Here is a 14273-nt window from a genome sequence, read left to right on the forward strand (position 1 = left end):
CGTTTGAAATAAAGAACATTTATCGTCGAAGCTGCGAACAAATTCGCGGTTACTGAGAACACATTCGCCACTACTTCTTTTAATTTCACTATTATATACATCAAGAAAAATGACACCAAACATATAGAGCAACATATAATGACAATTTTATAAAGAGTAGAATCAAGTATGAACAATCATATTCACGTAAAGGTATCGTTTAAGACCAACATTACAGGGAGGTACAGAGTAATGCGCTTGGCAGAAGAACCGCTCAGCTGAACTGATAGATCTCTTACAGTACTCTATTTAGTCTTGGCTCTACACTACACGTTCATAAATACCTTTGGGTGCCCGAAGTTTGACACGTGATTTGACTTATATGATTCAATAATAACACAGTTGGATTTTTTTTAGATAGGAGCAGGTCCGGATTAAGGTAGGAGGGGGCCCTGAGACAAATATGTTTGTGGAGGCCCTTTCGTTTAAATTAAATAAAAATAACTTTACTTTCTCCTACAAACTACACGCAGAATTACTTATGGTATGTATGTATGAAAACAAATTTCACAGGCTAAATATAAGTGGTGGTAGGTCAATAATTGAAAGATATCATAACAAATTGTACACTTTATTAATGTGTATTAAGCCATAAAGAACAGACGAACAAAATGAACATAGATTAAATTTATTTTTCTTTGATATCACATAACAGTATATTTAAACATAGGTGGATTGAAACTTCACGTGCCTTTTTAACAGAAAATGTTTTGATCAGTTTGTTGAAATAAATTTTCTCGAGTACATTATGTTCCATAATGATAAGTGCCAGATTAACTAATCTTTTTTGAGTCATAGTTGATCGCAAAAAAAAATTAATACAATTATTTCAGTTTGGAAAATTATCTCTCTCCAGAGCAACTTGTTGCCATAAGACTCAGAAAGATCCGTAGAAGTATTTCTATGTTTGGTAATGTTGATTCTACAGTAGTCTCTTATCACGAATCATTTTGAACATAAAGTGTTCAAGGCTCATCTCTTTTTTCTTGGCAGGCAAAAGTTATCTTACAATAGAGCGAAATTTAAGCAATTCTCTACCAATATTTCCCTCCAGATCTGATGAACACACTTCTACAAGATATTCACATTTAACATTAAGATCATATTCACTGATTCCAATTAAGTCCTGTAGAAAGCCATATCTATTTTTCAACTCGGAGTATGCATTAATTCGTTTCTCTAGCTGCTCCAGAAGGCACTCAATCACTGGAACAAAGTTTTTTGTTCTGAAACTGTCTCTTGGAGACAGTTTCTCTTCTTTGCTCTTTGAAAACTTATACTTTGTGTTTCTTTGTCATATTCTTTGTTTCTCACTTCAACATTCTTTATTGCCAGAAATCTCAGTAACACTTTTCTCAAATTCAACAAATTTATCTCTCAGTGAATGCACAAAACTGACTAATGATTTCCGAAGCAGGATGACAGTATTCTTTGTACATCACATTCGGCCGCTAGGGGCTAAATCCAAGATGGCCACCAGTAAGCAAAGGAAAACATTTAGCCAGTCATAACTTTAGACCTAGAATGAGTAGAATGACAATCTTGGTATCAATTTCGACTAATTTAGAGACTTAAGGTCATCTGCACCCAACAATCCGATTTGGCTGTTTTCGCTGAACACCAACACTACTCAAAATAATGAAATGATCAAAACTTGGAAACAAAAATGGGTACAGTGGCAGACTTGGTGCCAATTCAGACTGAGAGTCTTCTTTATATTCATTGATCTGGTTAAACTACCTTATATAATAAAAAAAATACATATCAGGGTAAACCCCTAAATAAATCTACACCTGTTCGCAGGGAAATGCTTCCATATCAAAAAGTCCCTGCACATCGTAAGTCTATCGTGTGAAAAAGTTTATCCCCAGACTTCAGGTTAGTAGAGGACACAAACGTGACCCTCTCTGATTCGAGGGTCCAAAAAGCTAACAAAACAGTTTTCTTGGTCCTGTTAGTGCGCTGTGGTCTTCTGCACACTGATCCAGGTGAATTACTTCCTTGGAGGGGCATACATGCGCTCATCTCCTTTGCAGAAACGCCTCTAATGCGAACAGGGTTTCTTCCTGTCATGTCTTCACTAGTCACAGACTATGTCATGGTGCACAAACCTCTCCCAAATTTTCAGTGTGCGAAATCATTTGGATCAGGCAACGATTCTTGTTATCTGTGATGATGTTTTTTTCTTTTGTTTCACACGATGGCTGACATGTCATGTCCGATCTAACCATTTCCCATGATGTTTTCCCCATGTTGGGGATGTTCCACATGATGAAAGTACTGCTCCGTTGTGCTGGGAGGTTCAGTGAGAGAATGAAGTATCTTCCCAGCTTTAGTTGAAGTATAATGAAACCTGACTATCTAACACGGTGAATGGTGTCACTGGCGACACATTTCCAAGGTTCCACAGGTCTGCCAACTGTTTATGGGCTCCACATATGTGTGTGTGTGTGTGGGTCGAATGTCTCAACCGTTCATTTTCACACTGTACATCAGAGCGAGTAGCATGGAAGACTCCCTCGTCTAGTCTGAGGTTTATGAGAAGCGCATTCTTTTTTGTGTCTCGTCTGGTGGTCACGATGTTTGAGCATTACGAGGGATTATGTCTGAGGTACTGGATACACTGGCCTGGAGTCCGTTCTGGTAATCAAATGACACGGTACATCCCTTTGTTCATCTTTAGTAGAATCAACGGGTATTCTGGTGGGAAAGCAGCACAGTGACTTGCGTGATCATAAGTTCTCTGGGGTTCTCAAAGAATCTGATGACATAAGAGAGATGTTTCAGCGCCTTATAAGAGTTGTGCCGTTCCTGGGGAGTGTTTCAGATCATCATGGGTCACATATAAAAATATTACTGCGGCAGATCGTGAGAGCAACAGGGTACTACTGCACGTAAATTATCTGCAGTCGACTGCCAAGTGTATATTCCGAGAATTTGATGCCATCAACTACCTCCGGTATGGGTCATAGTATTTCAAGATAATCACAGTGCTTGAGGCGCACAAACCTGAAATGTACAAAACTGTTTTGAATGATCCGCTTGCGGTGAAGGACAGATGTGCAGCTTCAGTACCGTGGCTCCAGATATGAAGCTGGAGCAATCAATCCAGCGTATCTCTATAATTCAGGGTGGAATCGCTGGACAGACGCGCAACTCAAAGATAGTTGTTGACTGGCAGTTATTCTTGCATGATGTTCTTAACATCTCCAATTATTTTCGTGCCTTCACAAATAAGCAGCTCGTGGAACATATGGAGACAGCGATTTACCAGAAACTGAGCAGAAGAAAAATAGAGCTGTTTGATCGCGATAATCTGTTCCTCATTCCTATCGCGGTGTCACTAATCATACCATCAATGAAGCTGCTACGTAGAGTCAGGGAAAATGGTGAGAAGGCGTACTGAAACTTCCTACTCCAGCGTTATGTTGTAAGGACCAAGAGCTTACCGTTGCCATCTCTAAGCATAACCTTCTCAAATTCTATGCCATCAGTGTCCTAGAGAAGAATCCCCAGCCTCTGGCGCATCGAGACTGGCCATCTCTACCAAAGATGCTGCAGCTTCTACTCAGCGTGACATTGTAATAGCGAAAAAAGCTTGGAATGTTACAAATTGACATTTCACCCATGGTCATCTCCCCAACAGCCCCTTGTTTGATGGCAATTTACCCTCCCCCCCAACAAAAATAATCCTGATTTTCAGAGTTGGAGACTTGTCTCCACGAAGGAGACTAAGCATTCCAGAAGAATTCACTGCTGAAAACGGCCACCATCCTTGATTTTATGTCGAAAATGCCTCAAAATCCCAGATTTATTCTTTAGGAAATTATGGCAAGGCCATAAAATCTGTGCCATCAGCCGTACGTGGTGAGTATCCATTAGAAGAAAATCATAACATCATCTTTGACAGCTACAATGAGCTTTTGATAAAAAAAAGTGTGAGCGTAGTGGTCGAGCTGACACAAATTGTGTCCGTGATGGACGAAACTATCCCATTACCTCAATACATTGAGAAATTATGGACCTCGTCTTACAACAAATTGAACTTGAAGCTGCTTGCACGTGATATTGTCATGCATGATGTCAAGGACACAGTATTATTACTGAGTGGTATACTCATAAACGATGGAGCCCTTCCATCCAATACACCTCAAAGGGCAGCCTGGAGTGCATACTGCCGACTTGGCAGAACTAAGCGACTGGTTAAAGGAGGCAGATGTTCACGTTATTCCACACGCCAAGAGGGTAATTGAGAGGCGGTGCCATCGTGTCTTAGTGGTGTCAATCGACCCTAATAGTGTCGTTTTGCTGCAGCGCTACGCTCACTGTCTTATGAACAAGGAGTGGGTGAAAAGCACAGCTTACACCATTACACATCCTGTCTGAGAAATTAAGTGTCGCACTCTGCCAGGTACTTGTGAAAGTACATGTTACATCCAGTGGTGATGCCCTTAATATGATTTGTATGAGGACATGGTGACATGGTAGGCTCTGGCTTTTTTAGCTAACGTCAAATGTTCGTACAGAAGGTAACTGTCACTTCATGAGTCAAGTTTTAGTATAGGAGGAAACTGTCACTTCATGAGTCAAGTGTTAGTATAGGAGGAAACTGTCACTTCATGGGTCAAGTGTTAGTATTGGAGGAAACTGTCACTTCATGGGTCAAGTGTCAGTACAGGAGGAAACTGTCACTTCATGGATAAAGTGTTAGTATAGGAGGAAACTGTCACTTCATGGGTCAAGTGTCAGTACAGGAGGAAACTGTCACTTCATGGGTCAAGTGTCAGTACAGGAGGAAACTGTCACTTCATGGGTCAAGTGTTAGTATAGGAAGAAACTGTCACTTCATAGGTCAAGTGTGAGTGCAAGAGGAAATTGTAACTTCATGGGTCATGAGTCAAGTGTTAGTAAAAGAGGAAAATATCATTGCATGGGTGAAGCGTTAGTACAGGAGGAAACAGGGGTACCCAGAGAAGGCCTGTCATGTTAGGAAGGGCCACAGTAGACAGAAATATTTTTAACATGGTAAGTTTTCTCCTCGTACTCGTCTGTCTCTTCTACTAACACCGACCCATGAAGGACGAACTCATCGGGATCAATGGCGAAGCTGAAATAAGTTTTTGGTTATACAGAGAGTGGAGAGGTTCAGCAAGCATTAGAGAGGTTCAACAAACAGTGGAGAATGCAGAAAACAGTGGAGAGGTTCAGAAAACCTTGGAGAGTTTAGCAAACAATGGGGAATTTCAGTAAACAGTGGAGAGGTTCATCAAACAGTGGAGAAGTTCAGCAAACAGCGGAGAGGTTCAGCAAACAGCGGAGAGGTTCAGCAAACAGCGGAGAGGTTCAGCAAATAGTGGAGAGATTTAGCAAACAGTGGAGAAGCTTAGCAAACAATGGAGAAGTTTAGCAAACAGTGGAGAGGTTCGTCAAACAGTGGAGAAGTTCAGCAAACAGTGAAGAAGTTCAGAAAGCATCAGAGAGGTTTTGCAAACAGCAGAGAAGTTCACCAAACAGTGGAGAGTTCAGAAAACTGTAAAGAAGTTCAGAAAACAGCAGAGAGGTTTAGCAAACAGTGGAGAAGTTCAGCAAACAGTGGAGAATTCAGAAAACATTAGAGGTTCAGCAAACAGTGCAGAAGGTGAGTAAACAGTGGAGAAGTTCAACAAACAGTAAAGTGGTTCAGCAAACAGTGGAGAGGTTCAATAAACAGTGGAGAGGTTCAGCAAACGGTAGAGAGGCTCAGCAAACAGTGGAGAAATTCAATAAACACTGGTCAGGTTCAGCAAATAGTGAAGAAGTTCAGCAATCAGTGGAGAAGTTCAGCAATCAGTAGAGAGGTTCAGCAAACAGTGCAGAAGGTGAGTAAACAGTGGAGAGGTTTAGCAAACAACGGAGAAGTTCAAGAACAGTAGAGAAGTTCAGCAAACAGTGGAGAGGTTCAATAAACAGTGGAGAAGTTCAGCAAACGTTAGAGGTTTAGCAAACAACGGAGAAGTTCAAGAACAGTAGAGAAGTTCAGCAAACAGTGGAGAGGTTCAATAAACAGTGGAGAGGTTCAGCAAACGGTAGAGAGGCTCAGCAAACAGTGGAGAAATTCAATAAACACTGGTCAGGTTCAGCAAACAGTGAAGAAGTTCAGCAATCAGTGGAGAAGTTCAGCAATCAGTAGAGAGGTTCAGCAAACAGTGCAGAAGGTGAGTGAACAGTGGAGAGGTTTAGCAAACGTTAGAGGTTTAGCAAACAACGGAGAGGTTCAAGAACAGTGGAGAGGTTCAGCAAACAGTAGAGAAGTTCAGCAAACAGTAGGGAGGTTAAAAAACAGTAGAGAGGTTCAGCAAACAGTAGAGAGGCTCAAGAACAGTGGAGAGGTTAAGAAAACAGTATTGAGGTTCAGCAAACAGTAGAGAGGTTCAGAAAACAGTATAGAGGTTCAGCAAACAATAGAAGGGTTCAGAAAACAGTAGAGAGGTTCAGCAAATAGTAGAGAGGTTCAGCAAACAGTAGAGAGGTTCAGAAAACAATAGAGAGGTTTAGAAAACAGTAGAGATGTTCAGCAAACAATAGAAAGGTTCAGCAAACAGTGGAGAGGTTCAGCAAACAGTGCAGAAGTTCAGCAAACAGTAAATAAATTCAGCAATCAGTGGAGAAGTTCAGCAAACAGTAGAGAGGTTCAGCAAGCAGTGTAGAGGTTCAGCAAACAGTAAATAAATTTAGCAATCAGTGGAGAGGTTCAGCAAACAGTAGAGAGGTTCAGCAAACAGTGGAAAGGTTCAGCAAACAGTGGAGAAGTTCAGCAAAAAGTGGAGAAGTTCAGCAAACAGTGGAGAAGTTCAGCAAACAGTGGAGAAGTTCAGCAAATAGTGGATAGGTTCAGCAAACAACGGAGAGGTTCAGCAAACAGTGCAGAAGCTCAACAAACAGTAAAAAAATTTAGCAATCAGTGGAGAAGTTCAGCAAACAGTAGAGAGGTTCAGCAAGCAGTGTAGAGGTTTAGCAAACATTAGAGGTTCAGAAAACAGTGCAGAAGTTAGTAAATAGCGGAGAGGTTCAGCAAACAGTAGAGATGCTCAGCAAACACTGGAAAGGATCAACAAACAGTGGGTCGGTTCAACAGTGGAGAAGTTAAAAAACAGTGGAAAGGATCACCAGACCACGGAGTGGTTCACCAAATCCTGGAGAAGTTCACTAGATAGTAGAGAGGTTCACCAGCTCATAAAAGTTTACTAGACCATGGGTAGGTTCGCAACACCATGGAAAATATCACCAGACAGTGAAGATTATCATCAGACCATGGTGAGGTTCACCAAACAGTGGAGAGTTTCATCACACAATTGAGAAGTTCACCTGACCATGGAGAAGTTCACCAGACCGTGGAGAGGTTTATCAGACCCTTTGAAATACTGCGATTGAACCTTCGAACCCGAAATTGATGCCCTGGTGTGCATGACCGAATATCAAGATCTTTATCCAGATATATGCAGCAGGATATCCGACCCCCAAACAGGGCGTAGCGCCAGGCGGTGATATACAGCCCATTTAAAATATGTGCGTGAATTTTAGATAAATTTATTTGGCATGTGTATTAAGTGTGTGAGAGAAATGATTGTCATATGTTTTATAGAACTGCATTTAAATACTGAGGTGTAGTGACTGTTGCTCTGAGTGTGTTGGTCATTACATTGTTTCAGTTTTTTACACAAATTTCGTTTAATTTTTTTTCTCGGCAATGATGTGCTTAAAATATTCAAATCCCCAAAAATAATTTTCAACAAATTAGCTCTGAATATAAACTAACGGTATCCTGTAACATATAATGACGGCAACCATTTAGGGGCAGAGGAGATACAGTACACTGAATATTTACAATATGGTTGACACTGAACTCGATCATCTTCACTTTACCAACTCTCTCTCTCTCTCTCTCTCTATATATATATATATATATATATATATATATATATATATATATATATATATATATATATATATATATATATATATATATATATATATATGCAAGTAAATCACTGTAGGTGCGCGTGATCTAGGTATATGCTGATAACCACTAGGAAAGAAAACACGAAGTTCCCAAGCTAGTCTGTACTCACCCCTGAAAATGTGAATTACACGAAAGCGCTTGGGAACTTCGTGTTTTCTTCTTTCCTTGTGGTTATCAGCATATATATATATATATATATATATATATATATATATATATATATATATATATATATATATATATATATATATATATATATATATATATATATATATATATGTAACCGGTCAGAATTTGCTGGACTTTAATTTCTCACTTGACTTGGGGTTTATTAAAATTTAATAGATGGTAAAGGCAGTGGAAGCGCCCCTTTGAGAAAAATCCCGAACCAGCACAAGAACACTTAAATCTACTACACAAAATGAACTGTCCGTGACCCGTGGAAGGATAGCGTCTGTGACTGGGATGAATGAGACACACTGTAAAATTTAGACACTTATATTCCCTCCAACACTACAAACACAATCAAATAATGGTACACCAATATGCGCACCTCTTAACTTAAACTTAAACACTACTCTGGGGAATAAAAGTTATACATGACATAGAAATTATTAGAAACACAGGCAACAATAAATTTGAAGTATTAAGAAATGTTGTTTGCACACATGAACAGGCCTTAAGGGCTTTCACAAAATAATATCAGTCACTTAGGAAATGGTACTAAAAAATAAGAAATTAAATACTCCACAATGAATAGGCCTTAAGGGTCTTCAACAAAATAATATCAGTCACTGAGGAATGGTAATAAAAGATAAGAAATTAAATACTCTACAATGAATAGGCCTTAAGGGCTTTCAGCAAAATAATATCACTCAACAAAATTATAGCACCCCAACAGGTGTACACTTCCTAACCTAACCTAACCACTGCTCTGGGGAACAAGGTTATACCTGAGATCAGAATTATGAAGAATTAGAGGCATTAAAAGAATCAAATCACAGTATCACTCTGGTTCCACTTAATGGCACAAACATTCAAAAAAACACTACTATCAAAATTATTTAAGAAATATTAAACTACACACGTCAAGATAATATCAGTCTGAGGAATGGTGTTAACTACACCCGTGATAAGGAAGATAAAATGTTCCTCTAGGTATCTCCTAGAGTCCTAGACTCACGGTCTCAGTGTGTGACCATTAATATACTCAGATAGCCTCAGTGTACTCCCAGTGCGTCCATGGGCAGGAAGAGAGTGAGCCAATCAGACCTTGTGCAGTTGAGAGAAACTTTAGCTTCCCGTTAGCAAGAGGGTTTCACTAGCTGCTCGGGACATGTGGGGTTGTGCACCGGAGTGGTAAGAACTGATCACCCACTGCTGATGCTGGTCCCGTGTCGTGTTAGTTGTCGGGAGCACTCGTTCACTCAAGAGATCCTTTGCTACCCCGCTAAACAGTGACAGGCCTACACTGATCGGTCCAATGGCGACAATCGCCACCCTCAATCATCAACGGCAGTCTCAAACGGCAGTCAATCTCTCGCAGTCAACTCCGGTCAACTCCAATCAAGTGGGTTCTGACGGAAACCCTGAAATGAACTCACTGTTAGCTCTAGTTTACTTTATCACTGCCCTATCTAACCCTGTCTGAGATCGAATGAGACTTACTTGTTATACTGCAATAGCGCAGCACAGGTGACTAGGCCACGTGACTATTTCTGATGGACGCGCGGAACGTCTTGTCTGTGTGAATGCTCTCCGGGACTGGCCTAGCCAGCGTCGTGTCTCCCCAAGGCGCTAGCTTGGGCCTACGTGATATATTTTCCGCCTAACTAATAACTCCTTGGGACACCCGTAACATTATTCAGACTGCTAAACGATCTATAATAATTTCAAATTCAATAATAGTCCCTTAACTTCATGAATCGCATCATTATTAATTCGGTAAATTACATTTAATATCATATAGGCCTAGTTCCGCAGTCTCTCGCTACGAGCAGGCAGCGCTCCCTCCCCTCAGATGACCTTGAACGCTCAGTATCACTCATGGCGGGGCATTTGAAATTACTCTGAAATTTCTGGATATCACATATATATATATATATATATATATATATATATAAATGTATATATATATATATATATATATATATATATATATATATATATATATATATATATATATATATATATATATATATATATATATATATATATATATATATATATATATATATATATATATATAACAAAGAAGTACGTCTGTGTGTTTGTTTGTTTGTGTTTCCGTACGAGAATCTCGGAAACTACTTTACCGATCTGTAGTGATGATGGATAGTGATTTATGCAATGATGATGGATGGTGTTATATGTAGTGATGATGGGTGGTGTTATATGTAGTGATGGATGATGGGTGGTGTTATATGTAGTGATGATTAGACAATAAAATAATAACAGTTTAATGCAAAAAAATATTCTTTGCTGTACCGTTGTAGTGGAACTTACATACGCCGTTAATGAACTATTGATGGAAGAAGAAGTTTTAGGGACTGAACAATAGTTGCAAACAGGGAGTTGATGAGAGAGACAGACTACTCAGTTGAAGTTCTGGTGAATTTTCTTGAAGAAAATGAGCCTCACCTGGTGCCTCATCAAGCAAATGCTACATGAACAGATCTTGCAAGCGATACAAGCGGAGCAGGGAGGTATGATCTTTCTCGATGCACCTGGCGGGATAGGAAAAACATTCCTCATCAACCTTCTGTTGGCCAAAGTACGTCATCAGGGGAAAATTGCTCTTGCTGTGGCATCCTCAGGCATTGCTGCAACACTACTAGAAGGAGGACGTACTGCACACTCAACTTTTAAACTGCCTCTCAACCTCGCTCATAATGAGAATCCAGTGTGCAACATCAAAAAAGGATCGGCAAATGCATCCGCATAGTCTGGGATGAATGCACTATGTCTCACAAGTTAGCGTTTGAAGCATTGGACAGGACCTTGCAAGACAGACGAGAAAATGACCAGCTCATGGGTGGCATTACAATGGTCATTGCTGGAGACTTTCGCCAGATCCTACCTGTCATTCCTCGAAGCACTCCAGCTGATGAACTGAATGCGTGCCTCAAGGCATCATACCTTTGGAGAAGTGTTCAGACACTCACCCTATCCACAAACATGAGAGTACATCTTCAAGGAGATTAGGATGCTGGAAATGTTGTAAAGTCCTCAACTGAGCTCACTAACATGGTCTACCCAAACATTATCCACCACTACAAGGATCACAAGTGGCTGCGTGAACGCGCAATTCTGGCACCAAAGAATGAAACAGTGGCTGAAATCAACATGATTCTACTCAGACAGCTTCCAGGCAGTGAGACCTCATTCAAATCTGTTGATACAGTAATCGACCAGGACCAAGCAGTCCAGTACCCTGGCGAATTCCTTAATTCTTTGGAGCCCGCTGGAATGCCTCCTCACCACCTCACTCTCAAGATTGGAACTCCTATAATGCTCTTAAGAAATCTTGAACCACCAATCTTCTGCAATGGCACAAGACTGGTGGTGAAGAACATGATGCCACATGTACTGGAAGCTGCAATACTGACAGGAAAACCTAATGGAGAGGACGTTTTTATACCAAGGACACCTCTCATCACCACTGACCTGCCATTTGAGTTCAAGCGACTTCAGTTCCCGGTTAAAGTGAGCTTTGCCATGACCATCTACAAAAGTCCCTAAAGATGGTTGGCCTAAACCTGGTGTTTCCTTGCTTCTCTCATGGACAGTTCTATGTTGGATGCTCCAGAGTGGGAACTGGCAAAAATCTGTACATACTTGCTGCTAATGGCAAAACGAAAAATGTTGTCTACCTTAATGCACTGCAGTGAGACAATGTGGAGCCTCCCGGAGGGTGGCGTCCTATCGTGGCCTAGCGAAAGAGCGGCGGCGATTCCGCTAGTATGTATATATATATATATATATATATATATATATATATCTTGATAAAATCACACGGGAAAATGGAAACAACGGAGTACCTTAGCTTTCGTCTTTATTCAAGACATCTTCAGAGGCAACTAGATTACATGGACAGAGAGAGGCTTAAATATACAGGGTGACCTAAAAACATGAGGTCAGGTCATAATGATGACATCCACTAATCCCCACACCAACACAACCGTAGAGGAGCTTAAGAGAAGGGTGGTGACGTGACTAGACAGGTCAGGTCAGAAAAAAGGGACCCACAAAATAACTGTCATACATCAAGATCAAAGGTTTTCAAAGCAGTTTTAACCTTGGGCCACTGACAAATAAATTTATGTAACATATTATCAGTTTTGAACTGACCATCACTAAGGTTTATTGATTTTAATTCCTTAATCAAACTAGCTTCAACCAGAAGTCTTTCTGTGACACAAGATGATTTGAATACTTCTAAGCTTTTTTCCCAAGCAATGGGGTGATTATTATTCCTAACATGAACGAACAAGGCACTGCTTTCAGATGCAGTTCTGATATTATACTTATGTTGTTTGATTCTGAGCTGCAGTGTTTTTCCTGTCTGACCTACATAATTACAATTACATTGGCTACATGGAATACAATAAACACTTCCATTTACATTCAAACTTGGGCTATTCCTTATTAACATATTGGTAATGGTTGAGTCATACTTGAAAACAACATTAATATTTAGAAGCTTGAGGGACCGAACTAAAGGGACAAATTCATCACGATAGGGCAGAGTCAAAATATTCTTAAGTGTAGGAACTTGTCTGGTTACAGAGGAATGAAAGGATTTTTTAGCCCTTTTAAAGCAACGATCAACAAACACAGAAGGGTACCCAAGTTTCTGTGCAATAGAACGAATGTGTTTAAATTCGTCGTCAATAAATTCAGAGTCACAAATACGCAGACATCGTAGGAACATAGCAGAAAAAACTGACATTTTGGTAGACTCAAGGTGATTGGATAAAAAGTGAATGAAACTGTCTACCTGTGTGGGCTTTCTATATACCTTAAATTTATAGTTTTGGCCATTTCTCATGATAAGCATATCAAGAAATGGAAGGGATTCACTTATTTCTCTTTCAATTTTGAATGTGATACTAGGGACAATATTATTAAGCTTGTCTAAAAATTCCAAAGGGTCACTGTTTTTAGGCCAAAGACAAAGAACATCATCTACATATCTATACCAAGGAGGAATACAGTCCACTACATTGTAATTATGTAGGTCAGACAGGAAAAACACTGCAGCTCAGAATCAAACAACATAAGTATAATATCAGAACTGCATCTGAAAGCAGTGCCTTGTTCGTTCATGTTAGGAATAATAATCACCCCATTGCTTGGGAAAAAAGCTTAGAAGTATTCAAATCATCTTGTGTCACAGAAAGACTTCTGGTTGAAGCTAGTTTGATTAAGGAATTAAAATCAATAAACCTTAGTGATGGTCAGTTCAAAACTGATAATATGTTACATAAATTTATTTGTCAGTGGCCCAAGGTTAAAACTGCTTTGAAAACCTTTGATCTTGATGTATGACAGTTATTTTGTGGGTCCCTTTTTTCTGACCTGACCTGTCTAGTCACGTCACCACCCTTCTCTTAAGCTCCTCTACGGTTGTGTTGGTGTGGGGATTAGTGGATGTCATCATTATGACCTGACCTCATGTTTTTAGGTCACCCTGTATATTTAAGCCTCTCTCTGTCCATGTAATCTAGTTGCCTCTGAAGATGTCTTGAATAAAGACGAAAGCTAAGGTACTCCGTTGTTTCCATTTTCCCGTGTGATTTTATCAAGATTTATCTTATCCACGTTTTCATTGTGGATTTACATGAGATATATATATATATATATATATATATATATATATATATATATATATATATATATATATATATATATATATATATATATATATATATATATATATGTGAACAAATGGCGAGTGTTCTATCCACTTGGGCGCTGCATATCTAATTATCGATAGCGGATTAACCAAACAAATTAATAATGTAGCTTTATTTTGTTGTAGAAGAATTTATGATTATGTGATACAGTTTGTCAATATTAATGTGTCAAAAATTAAATATAATAATACATTATCCAAAAGTACATCATCTTCATAGTTAATTAACTAAAATAACATATTGGAATTGAGCATAGATTAACCCAGTGTACTTCAGGTGTCATAAAAATAGAGAAATCATTATTTCAACAACAGTGT

This window comes from Homarus americanus, unplaced genomic scaffold, assembly GCF_018991925.1.
Source record: "Homarus americanus isolate GMGI-L3 unplaced genomic scaffold, GMGI_Hamer_2.0 scaffold51476, whole genome shotgun sequence".
NCBI classification, from domain to species: Eukaryota; Metazoa; Arthropoda; class Malacostraca; order Decapoda; family Nephropidae; genus Homarus; species Homarus americanus.